This window comes from Corvus hawaiiensis, chromosome 2, assembly GCF_020740725.1.
Source record: "Corvus hawaiiensis isolate bCorHaw1 chromosome 2, bCorHaw1.pri.cur, whole genome shotgun sequence".
Classification (NCBI taxonomy): Eukaryota; Metazoa; Chordata; class Aves; order Passeriformes; family Corvidae; genus Corvus; species Corvus hawaiiensis.
Genome location: NC_063214.1, coordinates 38189489 through 38197504, shown reverse-complemented (window position 1 = coordinate 38197504; position 8016 = coordinate 38189489). Strand labels below are relative to the sequence as shown.

The 8016-nt window shown below is 43.4% G+C and overlaps 1 long non-coding RNA gene across 1 annotated transcript; it reads left to right on the top strand.

The window, feature by feature from the left end:
- Positions 1 to 6663, top strand: LOC125321514. The gene is made up of 2 exons (XR_007201572.1): positions 1 to 3035; positions 5410 to 6663. It is a non-coding gene; the product is annotated as an uncharacterized LOC125321514 (long non-coding RNA).
- The last annotated feature ends 1353 nt before the right edge of the window (positions 6664 to 8016 follow it).

The window sequence follows — 8016 nt, the reverse complement described above, 5'->3', positions numbered from 1 at the left end:
GCTGACTGCAGAGAGGTTGGAACCAGATGATCTTTACAGTCCCTTCCAACCCAATCTGTTCCATGATTTTATGATCACTAGCAAAACCTTCTTTGGTTTGGAAAGCAAACCAAATCCAGCACTGAGCCCAGCCCTCACAACTCACAGCACCCATTTCCCTTTCATCGTGGCATCAGGAAGGCAGCGTGAAAGTAAGAAAATCTCTGCGACAGGGGAGGGAGGGCTTGTTTTTTCCCTTCCTGGTTGTATGGCCCATATGGTTATCGAGTTATGGGAAAATCTGGCTGCCCAAACAGGTGTCACCGCTCCCAACCCACAGACTCATTTCCTGATCGCGTCTTAATCGGCAAGTTGGTTGTGAAAGTTGATTTCTTGCACATTCTTATATCAGTGGGAATTTCTGCCCTTCCCTGACAAGTATTATAGGCAGCCTTTGACATACAGCCCTACAGGACCTAAATAGGCTGCTATTCTTTCCCTACACTGAAAGGGAGCTTTGTGCCAGGGATTCATTAAACTGCACTGCACAGCCCTTCATAAATGGGCTCAATAATGAACAGTCGATTTAACTGGAAAAGCTGCTGGAGCTGTTAAATTAAAGGGAAATAAAGTGCACTTCAAGCTCAGTCTGCCAGAAGAAAATGTTGACCTAAAAAAAAAAAAAATCTTTATTTTACTCAATCTCTTGCAAACAGGCTAAAATCTTCAGGAAGTTTATACTCACAACAGTGGGAACAATTTTAAAACATACCAGTTTGCTTCCCCACTAATAAAGAAAGAAGAATTGCAATAAAATACTCAATAAAATCAGGATAGATGAAAGGCATATTCTACTTAAGCCAAATTTAGTCTCCTTAACACAAATTTCGTATTTGTATGTAGATCCCTCCTCCCATCAACTTTATATAGGCAAAGTTCCCACTGGAGCTGAGTTCTTAAAGTCATTAGGGAGATACTTTATTTCCAGTTTGCCAATATTTTCTGAAATTCTGGGGTGCTATGCAGTCCAGTCCTTCAGTGCTCAGTTCTGGGATCATGTTGCTCATAAGGCAGTGGTTGTTTTGCCCATGTGAGGTGTGCAGGACTCAGCTGAAAAACAGGCACACATGAGGGATGACATTTAATCTTCTGAATGAATACAAAAGTCCATCATTCAGCTGAGCCTGACCCAACTCTTGGTTTTAGAAGAGTGGAATTCCTTATTTCAGTGAGGTTACTACAGTGTAAACCTGGAGCAGTGAATCAGCTCTTCCATCACAGCCATCTCACTCTCTTTCATCTGGACAGTCTTAAATACTGTTCCTCAGCTGTGTTCTGTACTTTATATATGAAATATTGTGAAGAGAATCCATCTGTGTGAAGGTAGACTGGAAGCTTAAGGACAAGAAGATCAGAAGAAGCATGCAATGGGGAAGGGACCATGTCCAAATCTAATTCCTGGGGCAGCTGATCTGAACAAAGAAACTTCAGCACCAGCTTAAAAACACTTCTGTTGCTTTCACATTTCACATTGTAGCTATTTTTTCCTTACATAAACTTCCTGATTGGAGAAACCCTCATCTTCTTCATACTATTGTGATTTTTTTTCAAATCTTGTATATAATATATAAAGTGATGGCAGCAGGTTTTCAGCTCTTTGCTGAAGCTACCTTCAGTGGGTTTAGTATTTTTTCATACTCTGAAAACATGGAGCATTCAGGAAGAATGCTGAAATTAACTGAAATATGTTAGTCTTCCACCTAAATTGTCCATAATTATTTAAAGTTTGATTATAAATTACCTGGAGTAGATCAAAATCCCACAAGAATTGCAAAATCGTGAACTTGTCTGTCCAAAAAATAGTGCATTTGAGAAGTTGATAAGCCACCTCTTGTGCTGGTGACTCACCACTGCAAGAGCTGTGTGAAAAACACCACTTGCATCTTCAGGAAAGAGCACTGGGGGTTGAAATTGTAATTTTGTTTCATTAAGTCCTGCTCATAATCCGGCACTTGGCTACTGGTAGAAATATACAATGAGGAAACATTTAAAAATACATAAAAATAATAAGAAAATAAACCACTTTTCATACTATTGAGAAATTTTTTTTTTTTTCCCCCTCAGTTCTTGTGTATTCCTTGAAATTTTCAGGGTTTTGTCTTCACTCAGAGACATTTTTGAAGGTAAATGTGTGGGGGTAGGCATTGAACTCCTGCCTTTATTTCTCTAGTAGTGGAGGGTGCTGCTTGGAAGAAATGTGAAATGCCATCAGACAGCAAGTAATGTAAAGCCCTGCCTTGTTTGCTGCAAACTACCTTCCCTCTAATGTTTTTTTGCTTGGCAGGAACCAGTTTGTTTGATCTCCTGGTTCCTGACAGGCTTTGAGATGCTACATGGCTTTGAGACGGGGCTACACGGCTTTGGGGAGGACAAGAGCTCCTCAAACCTTACCTGATGCAAATAGCGAGGATTTAAAAACGCTGGGAAACAGCCCTCATGTATCTCAAAATGGCCACTGAAACCAAAGGTGTTCGGTGTTTCTCAGATGTCTGGCCATGCACCATCCACAACACGGGGGGGAGCACAGGAGGGCCGGGTGCTGTCTGTGGTGTGCTCACGGTCATGCACAGCTTGGCAACAGTGTTCAGAAAGAAGCCTTCTCTTTCACTACTTACACTCTGAAGTAAGGACCTGGTCCAATTCCCAGTGAAGCCATTTCCACTGAATTTCATTAACTGATGAATAACACTGGTTGATGGATCTAATTTTCAGAATTGCTGAGCATCAACAATTCCTGTGAGTCTGGTGAGCCAGTCCCTGTTTCTGCCCTCATCTGTGAATAATCAATTTTCTTGAGGCAGGAAACCTCATGCCAAAATCTTCATCTGATTTGTGGCATCTTCCCTCCATGTAGCTATGAACTGAACTCTGTTTGTCCTTCCAGCTCTCCCATGGCCTGGGATCAGCACTCTCTCCTACTCTGGGCAGCTCTCACATGATGCTTCAGCCATGCTGACTCGGAGGTGACTCCTCGTTGACTTGGAGGTGATTTTCAGGTACCTCTGACCATGGCAGTGCCATCATAACTTTTCTTACTCCTTTATGTCTCTCAAACAAACCTGGTGCAGCTCAACTGATGGATCAGCCTGGAGAGGAAAAGGCTCTGGGGAAATCTTAAAGTACCTTCCCGTACCTAGAGGGGCTACTAGAGAGGTGGAGAGGGACTTTTCACAAGTGCATGGAGTGACAGGACAAGAGGGAATGGCTTTAAACTGAAAGAGGGTAGGTTTAGGTTAGATACAAGAAAGAAATTCTTTACTGTGAAGGTGGTGAGGCTCTGGAATAGATTGCTCAGAGAGGCTGTGGCTATCCCAACCCTGGAAGTGTTCAAAGCCAGGTTGTATGAGGCTCTGAGCAGTCTGGTCTAGTGGAAGGTGTCCCTGCCCATGGCAGGGGTTTGGAATTAGACCTTTAAGGTCCCTTCCAACCCAAACCATTCTGTGATTCTGTGTGACTCCACAGCAGACAACAACAGAGCCCAATCCTCAGAGATATTTACCTAAAGGGAATTTTTTTCTGTGTGTTACAATTGTTATATTTGCAGCACAAATTCATTTGTAAAAATATTGTTCAGCAACATGTACCAGTATTTAAATAAAATGAATTAATTAACTAATAAAAATAAAGTAAAACTGGTTAAACCCCGTTTCTTTACAAGAATCTTTTTCTCATAAAAAGAAAGACAATAGTGGAAATTTTAATTGCTTTATTTTTGATTTAGAAAGCTATCAAAACTGTGTCCAGTTTTGTCTATCAAAAATTGCCTATTAGGAAATTTCAAATCATCCTTAATAAGCTTTAATAAGCTTTAACTCAACAGGCAAATATGATTTTCTACTCCCAGCCTTGCCACCCATCCACTGCAGTACTGGGCTGCTCTGAGGAGCCCTCCAAGATGTGGAGCCAGACCAGGAGTATGTTTTTGCCAGGGTGACATGAAGATCCATATGAAAAATTATCGGGTGTAGGACAGCTGATGTTCTTTGTCTGAGCTGCCATAGGGAAATCAAAATCCCAAATGAATTGCATGGTCTTCAGACACTAGGACCAATTTTATTAACTCTCTGGGGTTTTTTCACTATTTATTTTCTCCCTTGCTGAGGTATGTCTGCAGGGAGTTTAATCTCGTCAGGAGCAGGAATTGGTCCCAAGACCCTTTTCTTACAGCAAAAATAATCTTCTCAGTGGTGTGGCACAGCCTGGAGGCTGAGATGGCCACTGGTCTGCAGGACCTGGGCATGGCAGGAGTCTCTGCTCCTGCACAAAGACCTTCCTTGGCCCACCCTTGGCCATGATACATTCTCTGATGGGAAGCCCCAGACCCTAAATCACCACAACACCAGTGTCAGTCACCCAGGCCAAGCACTGGGTTTCAATGTGTTTGCTCTCCTGCTTAGATTTGGGCATATCTTGCAGAACGAAATACTTTGTTCACAGCAAGAGGGGTTCAAAAACAGTTTGTGGGGCATAGCTGCCTTTTAAATGACACCTGTCACAAGTTTCATTGAGAGTTCAGATCCTAATATTTCATTTGTCTATAAATTGTCTAGACAAACATATAATAAAGACATATATACCCAGAGTGGGAGTATATTGTGGTTAGGAGCTTTGCATACAGCCAATACTGTATATAGACTAAAATACAGACTAAAAATGCTGTTAAGAAAAGACCTCTTTTTTAAAGCTATAGTTGACATAAATACTGGATTCTTGGTTACCAGAAATGTTTTCTTAACCAGATGTTTTCAGTCTTTTCTTAACAGAACCATTCACAGATTGTTCCCTGAATTATTTCATGTTTAGAAATGGTGTCTGGTTAAAAGAGCGAGGGAGACGGAGGGAGAGAGTCGAACAAACTGCCATTATCATGCAAATAGCTCCAGAGGAAAAAGGACAGTGAAAATGATAGCACTGATCTAATTATCTGCAGGCCAATATAGCTAAGTCACTGAAAGAGGCCCACAGAAAAGGCTGCCACAGAAACACAAAAAACAGCCAGAAAACAATAAGGAACTTAGCAACAGTATAAAAACGGACTTCTTTCTGTGCACAAAGACTAGTTTTATGAGCATTTTTCTTGCTTTCAGTTTGCAGAAAAGGTTAGAGCACATTTTAAATTCTATGCCAGGATATTCCCCCCCTGAGCTCCCAAAGATCCTTTGGCACGCCGTCATATCGCGGCGCGCCCGGCGGTGGGAACGTGCGGCTCCCGCTTAGCGTGTCCGGACTGCCAGGCGTGCTGGGGGCTGCGGGGTCCATGTGAGATGGGGCCTGGCAGCACCATTCTCCAGGGCTTGAGCCACCATCACCAGATTCAAGCTTTGCCCTCTTCGTGTGTTAATGCTCTCCTCTTCCTTCCCGTGCTCTCAGGGGTTCCCAGCTGGAGGATGGAGGGTTTGTTTGCTGCCCACCCTCCCTTGGATGACCTGGGCAAGGATCTTGGTGTTCCCTCAGTGTGGAGCCACAGGAGGAGCCTGGCTGTGCCAGCCTGAATGGGCACGGCCATCGCCACAGCCGTGATCCAGCTCAGCAAGGACCTCGATAAGGACCGCGAGGCACTGCGCACCAGATTGCCAAATACAGACACTGACAACCAAACAAGAAACACCCAAAAAGCCATTGATTGTGGCTATCAAAGAGGACCCTACATGATCTCAGCCCTAATCTCTTATTCATGGGGAGAAACAGGTAGCTTGAGAGTAATTTCCCTGCCCTGTTTCAGTGATGCTGCTGACCTTGTTTTCCTGCTGACCTTGAAAAGGGCCCTATAATCAATCTAATCAAACTAGTCTCAACCAGATCTGAAGAGCTCAGGGCACCTCCCAACTTGTCCCAGCATCCATTGGAGCTACAAGTGTCAAACCAGTGCAGGAAGTTGCCCAAAATGTCCTGAAAATGGTTTTTAGAAACTCAGAGTTCACCACACTCCTTTTTGAGGGGGGAAACTCGCATCCAGTAACTGCTATTATTCATTGCAGGTTTAAACTGGCCTGGGACCAAAGCTGGAAAGGGAAAAAGCACAGACCATCTCTCTCCCCAAAATCTCCAAGTCATCTAATCCCTCCTACTCCCATTTTTAGGCTTAGCTTGTCTATTAATACACCAAAATATCCATAACTAGCCTCATGCCAAGAATGTACAGACACTACAACAAATAGTTGCCAGATGTAGTAAGCCTTGTTCATATGGCTGGATGCTCAGGAAAATGAAAGTGAGGAAAAGCCTTATCTTCTAAACAACTTTTAATCATTTTTTGTGGGCCTATGAACGGGATTTTTAAGAAAGATCTGAATGGGAATATGAAGCAGTCATTCAGCTTGGATGGGGAGACTCACCAATAGTGACAAAATTCAACCTTCTGGTGGCACCACAAGGAGGAAGAATAGAATCCACTGGAAAACCCTGAGGGATGAGAGGATTCAGACTACATCCTCAGACACAGACAAGGTGGGCACTTTTGCCAATGACTCAAGCCAGTTCTGAGCCCGACACCCTCACAAACAGCCAGACATGAAAGTATGGAAATATAAACACTGTGCACTCAATTTTGCCCAGAGGAAGTTATTTAGACCTGTTTGGAGTACATCTAGTGATATTTTTGTGCAAGATACCATCTTTGAGCCATCTGTGCAGTCTAGAGCCTTCATCTCTGATCTTCAGGTGGGGACCACTAGGTCTGTACCAGTGCAGAGTTTACACATGGTCTCAGTGCACTATTTAAAGGTGGTTTTCCTTAGAAGTGTGATTTTGGTTCATGAGATGGTATGGGCTTCATGGAAGAAGAATCAGAAGGAGAAAGAGGGCAGAAAGACTCAAAGAAAAAAACTGTTAACAGAATTTTGGAAGGGGTGGGCAGATTTGTTTGAAGAATTTGGTTCTTGAGAAAGACAACTTAACTATCAGGTGCTTAAAAAATCATTGTGGGTAAAATGTTCCCATATCTGTCCAGCAGGGGCTCCTTGTGATCCTGCCCAGTCTGTGTCCCAGAGGACAAACTGGGGGTTCATAGTGAGCTGACTTGAGTGGAGATCTATGGAAACTTGGGTCAGTTTCAAAGGAAATTGGTCAGGGCAGCAGAATCTTCTTAGATTAGAAACCTGCTAATGAGTCACAGACCTGTGTGCAGCTGTGGTGGTCCTTCCTTTTTCACCCAGTTCCCACCAGTGTCTGTAGCCAGCATCACGGACAGCCCCATGGTGAACAGCCCAAATTGCTGCTAAAAGATAAACCTGTCCTTTTTCCATCTTGACAGGTTCACTCGAACCCTGATCAAATCCCCAGGGCCCTTCAATGCGTTCCCAAACTCTTGTACCAGCTTCTTCTACCTTACAGACCTCTTGGAAATAGAGAAAATCACAGAGGAAGGAAGCCCAGAAGTCAAGTTGGCATGAAGAGTATGGTAGGGAGCTCATTCTCCAGCATGGCCATCAAACTGTACAAAGTCTATCTGTATCTGAAGATACAACAGAAAACAGCAGAATAAACAAACCAGATGAAGGAAACTACCACTAAGACAGAGAAATTAAAGGCACTCAGCCCCTCCATCCAGCTCTCTGGGGCACCCATTACATCTTATTTTGATTTTGTAGTGTCCACAAAACCCATCTATTTTCTAGGAGAGCCTTGTTAGCCTTTATGCTATGGTCGGGGGAGCTGTCATGTCTGTGAATAGTCAGCTGGGGTCAGAAAACAGATTTTGGTGGCAAAATTGGCTGTGTAAGATAAATGTTAGTCATGGTGATTATCTGCCAGGGAACACGAACAGGCTACAAAGTGATAAGAGGAGCTGCTGGCACCAGAGATCCAGTTTAATTTTTTTCCATGGAATTTAATTTATGCCATCTTTGCAAACAATACCTGATTGCCGTGTGAGATGGTCCAGCACCAGAATGGCAGCTGCCAAACTGGTACCCAGCTGAACTCACCTCTTTGTTTGCTGCACCAGAGGGAGATGGAGGGGGTTTGAGCCTTCTTCCT